We start from the raw sequence: 14312 nt of genomic DNA on the forward strand, positions 1-14312 counted from the left end.
GACGTGGGACTTATTTCACCAATGGTTAGATAATAAAAACAGAAGTTAGAAATATGGGGATACTAAAAGGAGATTTGTTAAAGCAGACAAGTAAATATTATTATTATTATTCTCTCAGTTCCTCCAACTGTTCTTTGTATGTTTTAGCCTCCAGTCCCCTAATCATCCTGGTTGCTCTTCTCTGCACTCTTTCTAGAGTCATATATATATATATATTTAAATTGATTTATATGCCACCCTTCTCCGGAGACTCAGGGCGGCTTACAATGTGTTAAGTAATAGCCTTCATACTTTAGTATATTTATACAGTCAACTTATTGCCCCCACAATCCGGGTCCTCATTTTACCTACCTTAGAAAGGATGGAAGGCTGAGTCAACCTTGAGCCTGGTGAGATTCGAACTTGCAGTAATTTCAGGCAGCTGATGTTAATTACAGTGCTTTTGGCAAAGCTTAGTCAATTGTGGCTTATTCCACAACTGTTTAAATAAAGTATGATTTATTCAGTTATTCAATGGAATAATTTATTTAGTGATTCATTATTCAATTTAATCATATTTCCCCTTCTTTTGACAGGAGGGAAGCCAGCTCTGATGTCAGCCATTTTGGACACCCTTCTTCCCGGATTCGCTGCGATAGCCATTCTCGTCTTTGGCCTTCTGCTTTTACGACACTTTTCAGAAAGTACTGGGCCTACCCAACAGGGATGTTGTTGACTCGAGAGCTGGACAACGCTGACCGGAACGGTTGCTGTATATATGCCGTTGGGAACAGACTAAATTAAAAGCAACTAAAATGACTTTGCTTAGGTTGTTGATGAGATCCTTGAGGTACAAGACCAGACAAGCTGCCAATACGAAGTGGGCAAGGACAAAATTTGGGTTCAAAGTTGGCAGTCTAAATGAGATGGGCTCTTGGGCATTGGGGCCACACACTTCAGCCTCTGCCTTACCTTTTTTTAAAAAGCCACAAAAAAAATGAACTAATGAAAACACAAAAACTATCAACACAAAAGTTAATAAACAGTCAGAAGCCAAACAAAAAGCATCATCAAGCTATTTATGGATCGAACTATATATGTATGAACATTTCACATTTTTAAAGATGTAAAATACCATGAAATTTATGCCAAAGGGATACAGAGGACATTATTTTTAATTAATAGGGGGAAAAAAATGCCTTTTTGGTAGGGAAAAAAGAAAGTTAACCATCATTAAAACAAACCAGCCATTAAGAGAGAGAGAATTGATCAAGGCTAGAAACAGAGAACATGGATTATGATTCCCACCATTTCTTCACATTGGCCACGTTGGCTGAGAACCATGGGATATGAAGTCCAACATTTTGGGGAAGGAGCAGAGTCACTTTGTCGTGCTCCAGTGTAAAAGCAAAATGTACACACACACACAGTAGCAGATCTATTGTATAGTTGCACATCCTTTGAACTCCAACTCCCATTGACCTGAGCCACTAGAGAGCTGGGTTGGACTGCAATTCACGGATAGGTTAGGGTTAGGGTGTTAATACCACTTTATAAGGCCTTGGTAAGGCCACACTTGGAATCCTGCATCCAGTTTTGGTCGCCACGATGTAAAAAAGATGTGGAGACTCTAGAAAGAGTGCAGAGAAGAGCAACCAAGATGATTAGGGGACTGGAGGCTAAAACATATGAAGAACGGTTGCAGGAACTGGGAATGTCTAGTTTAATGAAAAGAAGGACTAAGGGAGACATGATAGCAGTCTTCCGAATATCTCAGGGTCTGCCCCAAAGAAGAGGCAGTCAAGCTATTCTCCAAAGCACCTGAAGGCAGGACAAGAAGCAACGGGTGGAAACTCATCAAGGAGAGAAGCAACTTAGAACAGTGTTTCTCAACCTTGGTAGCTTGAAGATGGGTGGACTTCAACTCCCAGAATCCTCCAGCCAGTGCTGGCTGGGGGATTCTGGGAGTTGAAGTCCACCCATCTTCAAGCTTCCAAGGTTGAGAAACACTGACTTAGAACTAAGGAGGAATTTCCCGACAGTGAGAACAATTAACCAGTGGAAATCCTTGTCTCCAGAAGTTGTGAATGCTCCAACACTGGAATTTTTAAGAAGAGGTTGGATAACCATTTGTCTGAAATGGTGTGGGGTTTCCTGCCTGGGCAGGGGGTTGGACTAGAAGACCTCCAAGGCCCCTTCCAACTCTGTTCTTCTCTCAGAGCGATTGACCAATCAGCATTGAAAGAAGCAGCATCAGGTGAGCCTGAGTTAGTCCCAGGCAATCAATGGTCATTTAAGGAAGTCTGAAAACAGCTGGGTTTGGAAAGGAGAACCTCCTTTCCAAGATGGTGCTTTGTAGAAGAGGACTCTATGGAGCTTTGGGTGTTCTGTTCCTGGGTGAGTCCAAAGTGGAGTTGCCATCAAAAATTAGATTTTTTTTTTCTCCTTCTCAAGTTCTGAATTTATTTGGGAGCTGTCTATTGGTCTACACAGTCGTTGTTCTCTCCAAGTTCTTTGCTGTTTGTGGATTATATATATTTTTGGACCTTGTTTTTCTGTAGATATGGGGACTTTGGGGTGGGGGTGGAAAGCAAAAAGTTTGTTTGTTTGTTTGTCTGTTTATTTAATTTTTTTTTTTAATTTGATTTATATGCCGCCCTTCTCCGGAGACTCAGGGCAGCTTACAATGCGTTAAGCAATAGCCTTCATACTTTTGTATATTTATACAAAGTCAGCTTCTCTTTTTTTCTTTTTCTTTCTTTCTTTCCTTCCTTCCTTCCTTCTTTCTTTTTCTTTTTTTTTTTAATTTGATTTATATGCCGCCCTTCTCCGGAGACTCAAGGCAGCTTACAATGCGTTAAGCAATAGCCTTCATACTTTTGTATATTTATACAAAGTCAGCTTATTGCCCCCACAAACTGGGTCCTCATTTCACCTACCTTAGAAAGGATGGGAGGCTGAGTCAACCTTGAGCCTGGTAAGATTCGAACCTGCAGAAATTGCAGGCAGCTGTGTTAATTACAGGGTGCATTAAACCACTGTACTACCAAGGCTCTGTATTTGTATACCGCCCTTCTCCCAGAAGGGACTCAGGTCGGTGAACAGCCAAAATTAAAAAACACATACAATACAAAAGTTAAGATAATTAAAAAAGAATTAAATCATTGGCTTCCCAATTTAAAACCCCCAAGTCTATAAAATTTAAAATCCCAATTAAGAACCATTTCGGCTAGGCCGGCTTGGTGGAATAAATAAGTCTTATAAATAAATAAGTGGAATAAATAAATAAGTGGAATAAATAAGTTTCATGTAAGTTTGTAGTTATGTTAACAAAACCCGCTATACAGGATGTATAGTGGTATCCCTTTATTCTGTCTGAAGGTGGCTGTTTCTTGGGACTGTGATAGTCCAAGAGGTGGGGGGCTGACACAAACGTTGGGAGGTGCTACCTTGGGTGAGAAGGTGGGTGATGATATGATGGGATCTTACCATGCTTTGGACTTAGTGGTGGGAACAATATGGTGGAGACACCTTGGCCCACATCTGCTGCTTTGAGCCCCTTCTTGGAGCCCTATAATGACACAACCTTCCTTGCTTTCAACTCTTCCCCAAACTTTCCAGAGATTGTCCCAAAAGGGCTTTTTGCAAAAGGCACCTGGACTTCCTCGGGGTTTTGTGTGTGTGTGAATGCAACTGCTGACTTTTTAAATGAAATACAACATTTTTTTTACATCCAGCTTGCCTCCTGGGTTGGTATGGAGATAGAAGATTCTTTGGGCAGCAGAGGGATGAAAGAGCCACATGCGGCTCCAGAGCCGCAGGTTGCTGACCCCTGGAATAGAATAATAAGAGTTGGAGGGGACCTTGGAGGTCTTCTAGTCCAACCCCCTGCTTAGGCAGGAAACCCTACACCCTATATGTGCCTTAAACACATATCCTTCATGGCTTGAATATGCATGGACTTCCAACTCCCAGAATATCTGGCTAGGGAATTCTGGGAGTTCTAGTTCACGCCTCTTCAAGGTGCCCAGGTTGCGAAACTCAACTTTAGTGGTTTATCTGCAGCATCTTTAGTTAAACCAGTTCCTCAGTTTTTTGGATTATTTTCAATTAAAGACTCGGTGTCTTTGCATCTCCTTCCGTTCACCTTGTTTTGAACTTGCCGCTAATCCTGACTTACACACACCACGCTAAGTGGAAAAGTGTGTTTGCTGGTTGCTCTTGGCTTAGTTTGATGTGAAAACCCCACCTCAAGGCAAAAAATTCTTTCGGGGTTGGACTAGAAGACCTCCAAAGGTCCCTCCCAACTCTGTTGTTCTCATTCTAATTCAAATTGTCCTTTATAAACCAGCATGGATGGGTTTATAAAGGAGAAGCTTAATGTTGCCGAGTTGATGTGACGTGAGAAGTAGACTGAGAGAGAGCGAAGCCAGATTCCAAATCGGCCATTTTGTTCCTTTTGTCTTTCAGCAACTCAGTTTTTGGCCCAAGGAAATGGTGGCTTTTCCTCTCCAGTCACGGCTCCCAACTCTCTTCCGAAGACCACGGCGGAAATGAGCTTCTTCAAAAAAATCTATCACGGTAAGCAACCTGTTTCTCGGGCACAAAAGAGCGTGAATTTTGCGTGCGGAGGTCGACTCTGGCGGATGAGCTGCGTTGCACCTCAGGGAAGGGACGGGAGACCACTCAGTTGCAGTATCAACCAGCCAATCAGCATAAGAGCTGGAAGGGACCTTGGAGATCTTCTAGTCCAACCCCCAGCTCAAGCAGGAGCCTCTAGACCGGGAGTTTCCAAACTTAGCAAGTATAAGACTTGTGGACTTCAAAATGGCCGTGAACATCTAGTCCAGTTAACCACCTCTCTCTCTCCCTCTCTCTCTCCTTCCTGCTTTTCCATGTCCAGCTGCAAGAGGATTGGTGTGGCGTGACTCCCACGGTGCCACAAAACCTACAGCAAACGGCTTGCCAATTTTCCCAAGTGCCACCAGGAAACCAATGGAAAGCCAATTCTCGCAAACTGTTGAATTCAACACCAACCTGACTTTCTCCCTAAGAATCCTGAACGGTAAGGCTGATCGTTTCAGAGATCCTAGATTAATACAAAAAGCCAAAAGCTGCAACTCAATTAAACATTTCCTTTTATTGTTCTCTCCGTTAGACTAGACATACCTTTGTTGTTGTTAGTTGCAAAGTCATGTCCGACCCATTGCGACTCCATGGACCACGTTCCTCTAGGCCTTCCTGTCCTCTACCATCCCCTGGAGTCCATTTAAGCTCACGCTGACTGCTTCAGTGACTCCATCCAGCCACCTCGTTCTCCGCCGTCCCCTTCTTCTTCTTTTGCCCTCCGTCATTCCCAGCATTCGGCTCTTCTCCAGGGAGTCCTTCCTTCTCATTAGGTGGCCAAAGGATTTGAGTTTCCTCTTCAGGATCTGGCCTTCTAAAGAGCAGTCGGGGTTGATCTCCTCTAGGACCGACCGGTTGGATCGCCTTGCAGTCCAAGGGACTCGCAGGAGTCTTCTCCAGCACCCGAGTTCAAAGGCCTCCATTCTTTGGCCTTCTCAGCCTTCCTTATGGTCCAACTTTCACAGCCATCCATTGCAACTGGGAAAACCATCGCCTTGACTATACGCACTTTTGTTGGCAGGGTGATGTCTCTGCTTTTTAGTACGCTATCTAGATTTGCCATAGCTTTCCTCCCCAGGAGCAAGTGTTTTTTTTTAATTTCTTGGCTGCAGCCCCCATCTGCGGTGATTTTGGAGCCCAGGAAAATAAAATCTGTCCCTCCCTCCATTTCTTCCCCATTTATTTGCCAGGAATTGAGAGCACCAGATGCCACGATCCTAGTTTTCTTATTTATTTTATTTTATTTATTTATTTTGTCGCATTTCTATGCCGCCCAAGGGACTCTTAATGTTGAGTTTCAAGCCAACTTTTGCATGCCAGCTAGACATACCTCGTTCCCCTCAATTGTCCATTGTAGGATTTAGCCTCTCTAGACGCTTATAATCTTTGTTGCTCTTCTCTGCATTCTTTGTAGGGGTGCACAGCCAACTCTGGGAGACACCCCCTTAATTGACAGGAGTATAAAGGGGGGGGGAGAGAGTAAAACGTTGCCTGTTTCTATTCCTAATTTCTAACTGCTAACTTCCTACGGGGGTGGGAATGTTAAGCTTGTTTTCTGGACATCGCTTGCCGGTTTGTGGAGTTGAAGGTGTGATAGTTTTGGTCTCTCCCTCCAGAGGACTTCAGCGTTGAAGCTGTTCCTGAGATCCACATGGAAGGTTCTGTGATCCACATAGAAGCGAGCATCCAAGCGAGCCCAGGCGTGTTCCCCAAACTCTTCATTGAGGAGTGCTATGGAGCCGACGCCCCCCATCATAGCCATGCCAGAAGGATCGACATCATTGTGAAAAACCACGGGTGAGGGACTGTGGATTATGGGACTTGGCTATAGTGGTCTTTCCCTCTAAATACAGGAGTGGCCAAAATTGTGGAAACCTTTTTGGGGAAAGTGTATTTTTGAGGTTTGATGGCTAATAAGGAGCCTGAGTGGCGTAGGAGGCTAATGCCTCCTACTAAGGCAGCATTTAACATCCAGCTGTCTGCAATTAAAGTAAGTTCGAATCTCACCAGGCTCAAGGTTGACTCAGCCTTCCATCCTTTCTAAGGTGGGTAAATTGAGGACCCAGTTTGTGGGGGCAATAAACTGACTTTGTATAAATATACAAAAGGATGAAGGCTATTGCTTAACGCATTGTAAGCCGCCCTGAGTCTCCGGAGAAGGGCGGCATATAAATCAAATCAAATAATAATAATAATAATAATAATAATAACAACAACAACAACAACAACAACAACAACATATTTTTTTTTGGAGTTTTTGGAGTTTCAAGATAATCCTATTCCACTGCTTGGAATGGCCTGGGAATAGCCCAGACCTTCACCCAATTGAAAATCTATGGAATTGACTAAAGAAACTTGTTAGTCAGAAGCAGTGGTAAAATATTTTTTACTACCGGTTCTGTGGGCGTGGCTTGGTGGGCATGGCAGGGGAAGGATACTGCAAAATCCCCATTCCTTCCCCACTCCTGGGGGAAGGATATTGCAAAATCTCCATTCCCACCCCACTCTGGGGCCAGCCAGAGGTGGTATTTGTCGGCTCTCCAAACTACTTAAAATTTCCGCTACCGGTTCTGTCAGAACCTGCTGGATTTCACCCCTGGTCAGAAGTGTTCAAGATAATCCTATTCCACTGCTGGAATGGCCTGGGAATAGCCCAGACCTTCACCCAATTAGAAAATCTATGGAGCCGAACTAAAGAAACTTGTTCGTCAGAAGCGACCCAGCAATGAAACCCAGTTAATAGGAGCCATCATTCAATCTTGGTTTCACATTAGAACAGCTGCAGAACTAAAAGACTTGGTTCACTCCATGGGAAGACGTTTTAAGGTCATCATTCATGCTAAAGGTTACCCAACTAAGGATTAACTGACATGGTGATAATTTTTGTGTGTCTCGTTTTTTCTACGCGTTTCACTTTTCTTCTTTATCCTGTATTCTAATAGCAAATTTAGAATATCCTATTCTAATAGCAAATCCTTCATTAAAAATATTGCATTATGTTCCTGATTAAATTATCTTTCTATTGGTACTATGTCCCTACTCCCCAAAAAGTGGTGTTATTAGCTAAGTTTTAAAAAATACAATTTTCCCAAAAGGTTCCCACAATTTTGGCCACTACTGTATATTTTCCAACAAGGCAGCTCTTGGTGAAATTGAAGGAGAGCCCAGAGAATTTATCTGCATGGTGCTGAGGAGTGCAGCCTTCCCTTGAGCCCACTTTGGTGTCTTGTTAGAGAGGCTCTCTTCTTCCATCTCCCATCATCCCCTGCTGTTGGCTATGGTTGGGTGGGAAGATGGAGCCCGGTGGATTGTCTGAAAAGCACAGATCCCCTGCCTTTGCTATTAGAAACATTTTGGCCCTTGCTCTCTGGACTTGGCAGGTGTCTGCAGGCCGGGGACCCCGAAGTAACCTGGTTTCGTAAAACAGACTCTTCAATCATGTTCAAGCTGCCCGCTTTCCTGTTGATGGATGACTCGGAAGAGGTAGGTAGGAATTGGTGGGACACGTAGGTCTATGCTCAGATGGAGTTTTGGGGAAAGATATGCAAACTGGAAATGCAAATTCTCCTCAAACACAGCCCTGTATGACCACCAGGGGTGACTCCATTGCAAACTGAACTGTACACATACACACACTCCGCCCCGGGTCTAGGACTTTTCGTCTCTGGCTCTTCATTCTCCTCGAACGTTTCTCCTCGGGCAATTCTGCGAATGGGCCGTGTCGAAGGGTGTGGGACACAGTGGACGGTGGCCCATTCCCCACGGCGAATGACTGGAAGCGTGCCAGCTGAGGAGATAAGTCGGCGGAGATGCGCCCGAGGAGAAGCGCCTGATGAGAATGAAGAGTCGGAGACGAAGAGTCCCATTCCGCCCCCCCCACATCCACCCCGCATTCTGCAAGGGGCATTGGCCTGAGAACATTTAGCCTGGTGCTTTGCAAACCCGTGTAAATAATCCAGAATTGGGCAAAAGTGTGTTTTCTTTGGCTAATGATACACGAACTCATCAAAACAGGGATACTGTATATTGACTTAAAGATTGCCACGTGTACTAAAATACACATAAATACACGACCACAATGGACTCTGAAATTTACATTGCTAAGTGAGACCTCTGTTAAGTGAGTTTTGCCCAGGGGTAAAATCTAGTTCCCCTCCCTACTGGTTCAGAAGTGCGCATGCGCACGTCACATGTGATTTTAGACATCTCTGCGGATGCGCAAAGCCTTTGCATGTACAGAGGGTCAAAAACAGGTTACTTCCTGGTTAAAACCAGGAAGTAACAACGTCCGGGTGGGTGGGCGGAGCCTCACGTTGCCACCGCTACCAGTTCGCCGAACCACCCTGCCCCGCCGCTACCAGTTCGCCTGAACTGGTAGCATTTCACCCCTGGTTTTGCCCCATTTTTTATAACTTTCCCCCCGCCCCCCAATGTTCCTTAAGGGAATCACGGCAGTGGTCAAATCAGTAACAAGGTTTGTCCATGAAATCTGGATTCCCCGTCGAAGATCACAAAAGGGGATCGCATGCAAGGGTGAAATGCTCTACCGGTTCACTTCGCTACCAGTTTGCTGTGCATGCGCGGTGTGTGCCAAATGCACGCTTTGCATGCATGCGCACCCCAGACGCTACCACTCAGCGCTGAAAAAGGATTAAGAAGCCTTTTCTGAATCTGCAAAGGTAAGTAGAAGAGCGGGGGGGGGAGAGAACAGCTGTGCTGTGCGATTTAGATTTGCTAAAAAGCAGGATTTCCTGCTTTCTCGCAAATATAAATTGCGCGGCACAGCTGATCGTTGGAAATACCGATTCGCCCGAACCGGTAGCATCTACTACCAGTTCGGGCGAACCTGTCTGAACCGGTAGCATTTCACCCCTGATCTCATGATTCCCCAGGGCACTTGCAACTGTCTCGTGTGTGAGTCCGTTGTCAAGCACAGCCAGCTGAGGAATTCTGGGTTGAATTTTGAAGTCCACCCCATTGGAGGAGGGCTGCCTCGGCTGTAAAATTTGGGTCTGGGGAATCTCCTAATCCCAAGCGCTTGATTCTCTTCTCTTCTAGATCTATCTTCATTGCTTTCTCACCGCATGGAGTCAGAAGCTTCCCACAAGCCCTGGAAAGAAGATGTGCATCTTTGACAGTGCCTCCTCCAGGTGACTCCCAGATTTTTCTGTCTGTGTGGCTTCTTGACAAAAAGCCTTAGAAATAGTAAAAGATGTTTGCTAAAAATTGGAAAAAATGAGAAAATACCAACGCAAGATGAAGTTATTAAGAAAATAATAATGGAATGTGCTGAAATGAGTAAATTGACATTTGAAATGAGAGAACAAGAAGATAAAACAATATTATCAGATATGGGATTTATTTTTATTTTTTTATTTTTTTTTTAAATTTGATTTATATGCCGCCCTTCTCCGGAGACTCAGGGCGGCTTACAGTGCGTTAAGCAATAGCCTTCATACTTTTGTATATTTATATAAAGTCATCTTATTGCCCCCATAATCTGGGTCCTCATTTTACCTACCTTAGAAAGGATGGAAGGCTGAGTCAACCTTGAGCCTGGTGAGATTCGAACCTGCAGTAATTGCAGGCAGCTGGTCTTAATAACAGGGTGCCTTAGACCACTGTACTACCAAGGCTCCTTTTATTTTATCAGTGGTTAGATTAAAAAAATATGGAAATGAAATATAATAAGAGATTTTTATAATACAAGAATTGTAGAACTATATAAAATATAACATAAAGATGTATTATTATTATTGGATCGATTCAGGATGATGAAATGAATGTTATAATATAAATGAACTCAAATCTTAGAATGTTTTGTACAAAAGGAGGGAAGAATAGCTACAGTGAAATAAATGATTGATGAGGATAATAATACATAGATATATATTAGATCAATAATATAAGAATTTAGGTAAACTGTAAGCTATGAACATGGTGAAGACGCACAAAAGATTTGTAACCAACTGACACACTGTGTGTAATTGAAGATGGTTTTATGTTTTGATGTATGTTTGTTTAAAAATAAAAATAAAAATTTTTCAAAAAATAAATAAATAGTAAAAGTGTTGCTTGGATTATTTTCCAAAGGTGGAAGAATCTGGATGAACTCTCCAAGTCGTCCATCTGCAACTGTTGTGACAGCTACTGCCACTACGAACCCCCTCCTCGTGGGCATCTCAGAGGTACCCGCTGGTCTTCTGTATCTTATCACATTTACGCCGAACGGCAACAAGTTCCACCCAACACGCAAAATTACAAAGTGATTTCCATGTTCTGAATTTTCTGTTTAGTGTGAACATCATGCCTATGGTTTATAAGCCATTCTTTGTGTCTTCGTCTCCTTCTCCTCCTCCTCCCCCTCTTCTTCTTCTTCTTCTTCTTCTTCTCCTTCTCCTTCTCCTTCTTCTTCTTCTTCTTCTCCTTCTTCTCCTTCTTCTTCTTCTTCTTCTTCTTCTTCTCCTTCTTCTCCTTCTTCTTCTTCTTCTTCTTCTTCTCCCCCTCTCCCTCCCTTCTTTTTCTTTTTCTTCTTCTTCTTCTCCTTCTCCTACTCCTTCTCCTTCTCCTCCTCCTCCTTCTTCTTCTCCTCCCCGTCCCCCTTCTTTTCCTCCTTCTCCTTCCCTCCTCCACCCCTCCCCCTCTCCCTCTCTCCCTCTCTCCCTCCCTCCCTTTTCTTTTTCTTCTCCTCCTCCTTCTCCTCCCCCTCTCCCTCCCTCTCTTTTCTTCTCCTTAATAATAATAATAAAATAATAATAATAATAATAATAATAATAATAATAATAATAATAATAATAATAATAATAATTTTATTTCTATATCGCCCTTCTCCCGAAGGACTCAGGGCGGTGTACAGCCTATTTAAAAACACAAGACAAAACATCGATTAAAAATTTAAAATAATTAAATAAATTTGGCTCAATTTAAAACCCCACAAATTTAAAATACCCCAATTTAAAATTCTTCTTCTTCTTCTTCTTCTTCTTCTTCTTCTTCTTCTCCTTCTTTCTCCTCCTTCTCCTCCCTCTCCCCCTTCTTTTCCTCCTTCTCCTTCCCTCCTCCACCCCTTCTCCCTCCCTTCTTTTTTCTTCTTCTCCTTCTCCTTCCCCTCTCTCTCCCTCTTTTCTTCTTCTTCTCCTCCTTCTCCTTCTCCCACTCTCCTCCTTTTTCTCCTTCTCCTTCCCTCCTCCACCCACTCCCTCCCTCCCTCCCTCCTTTTTCTTCTCCTCCTCCTCCCCTCTCTTTTCTTTTTTTCTTCTTCCTCTTCTTCCTCCTCTTCCTCCTCCTCTTCTTCCTCCTCCTCTTCCTCTTTTATCACTTTTGGTGTTGAGGAAATCCTTGTATTTGGATCGGGTTAAGAACCAGTTTGGTATAATGGTTAAAGGCATCAGGCTAGATACTGGGAGACCGTGAGTTCTAGTCCTGCCTAAAGTCAGCTAGGTGATGCTGGGCCAGTCACTTCCGTTAATGGTATCCTGGCTATTCCTGTCTCAAATTGCTCATGAAACAAACCTCTGCATCTTAAAGGTAAGAATTGTTTTTCTATTGCTGTCTCCGGTTTTCTTTTATTGGGATATTTTTTAATGACAGAAGGAAATATAAAAATAATAACCTGTATGGCCAAAGGTGGTTAAGCCATAGAGCGGGCTCCACAGCTCAGCCTAGAGTGGCTCCAGAACCTTCTGGAAGACTCCAAATTGCTCTCCCTTGAAGCTCAGAATGCAGCTTTAATTCCTACAGAAATTTAGGCAAATATTTGCTGCTGTGATTTCCTCGGTTTCCCCTTCCCCCGTCACTAAGCGTGGTGTGTTTTGTCCCGTTCAGGGTTTCCAGGTGAAGGGATATCGCGCCGAGAACTCCTTGGTCCACTCAAAGTCCACAAAGAAGATGTCTCGTGGCTGGAAGGTGGGTATCTTTCCGGATTTTTACCTATTAGTCACTTATGGGGCGGGATGGAGGCTGAAGAACTGAACTAGGAGGGGTCCCTATAAGGAAATGGAGACCAGAGGAGGAACAGATGTAGCAAAATGACCCATGGCTTCGCTCTGAACCATATGAAAAAATGTTGAGACTCTGGAAAGAGTGCAGAGAAGAGCCACAAAGATGATTAGAGAGCTGGAGGCTAAAACAAAGAACGGTTGCAGAAATTGGGTATGTATTTTCTTGCTTTACTGCACGTCCACCACATGTGGTAGTAGGTGCCTGGAGTCTGGTTGAATTTCAAGCATTTAGCGGACAGCAAGAAGAAATGTAATTTAAGTTGTTTTGGTTATAGCATTATAATTACTGTTATTATATTATTCTTTTTTGTCTTAATTCTTTTTTAAAAAAATATTTTTTATTAAAGTTTTTTTTTAAAAAAAACAAAAAAAAAAGAAATTTTTACAATTCAACATTTTCGCCTCAGTAAACATTTCGTACATCTCATTTTTCTCCCTTCCTTCAATTTGCCATTTATACATATGATTCTAATATTGATTTAAAAGATAACAATGTCAATTTCAATGGAAAAAAAAATAGGCATCGAACACATCATTCTTATTGCGTTCTTAGATTTACTATCAACTTTTCTTAAAGTTGTAAATGTTATCTTGACAAGGCACTGTTTTCCAAAAATGTTTATGAATAAAAATTAAAAAGAAAGTAAGTAAGGAAGGAAGGAAGTAAGTAAGGAAGTAAGGAAGGAAGGAAGGAAGAAGGAAAGAAGGAAAGAAGGAAAGAAGGAAAGAAGGAAAGAAGGAAAGAAGGAAAGAAGGAAGGGGAAAGAGGGGGAAAGAGGGGGAAAGAGGGGGAAAGAGGGAAATATAAGAAAAGGACCAAGGAAAAAAGGGAGGTTTGTTAAAATGGATAAGCAAGCATGATGATGATGATGATGATTATAGAATTAATATCAACGTAATGAACATTGTTGTAAACTAGGGATCTGCAACCTTAAACACTCAAAGAGCCATTTGGACCTGTTTCCCACAGAAAAGAAAACACAGGGAGCCACAAAAACCCTTCCCGTGCCTGACGATTTCTTGAGCAGCCACAAAACTAGCCTATGTAGTTGAATTAAACCTTCTATTTTCTTCTGAAACTTTTCTTTTCTTGGATTTATCCATGGTTGGCCTACCGGGGGTTGAAAAGCTCAATAAATCGCGTGCCGGCGGGTGTCGCACCTTGGCGGTTGTGACACATATTTTGAGTGACGGGGAGCCGCAGCAGAGGGGTGAAAGAGCCACATGCGGCTCCAGAGCCGCAGATTGCTGATCCCTGTTATAAACACTTCGATGATTATTTTCTAAAACTATTTGTACCCAGACCACTTCTCCTTCCTTCTCCTCCTCCGCAGGGAAATGCCAGACGGTGAAAAGGATGCTACTGGTAACCGTGGCCTTTGTCTGCAGCTGCATCTTGGCTGCCTTCTTTGTCGGGGTCCTTGTAGCTTTGATCCTGGCTGTGCTGCGTTATTCTGGCGTAGTGATCAGGCCCAGGCGCCTGAGGACCCAGAAGGAGCAGCCTTTCCACACGGAGCTGCAGACGATGGTGGGAGCTTCCATCGAGACGGAAGAGATCGAGAAGGAATCCAGCATTGACTACTGCAAGCTCAAGAGCGAGACCCCAGGGAAAAAAGAATAAACGGTGTAGGTGAGGATTTAAAAAGCCGAAAAATCACGCTAGTTAATAAATTCTCCCGGGGGGGTCTTTATGGCTCCTATTTAATT

The sequence above is a fragment of the Pituophis catenifer genome, unplaced genomic scaffold, assembly GCF_029215685.1.
Source record: "Pituophis catenifer annectens isolate HBS135680 unplaced genomic scaffold, rPitCat1.0.hap2 SCAF_38, whole genome shotgun sequence".
In the NCBI taxonomy this organism is placed as follows: Eukaryota; Metazoa; Chordata; class Lepidosauria; order Squamata; family Colubridae; genus Pituophis; species Pituophis catenifer.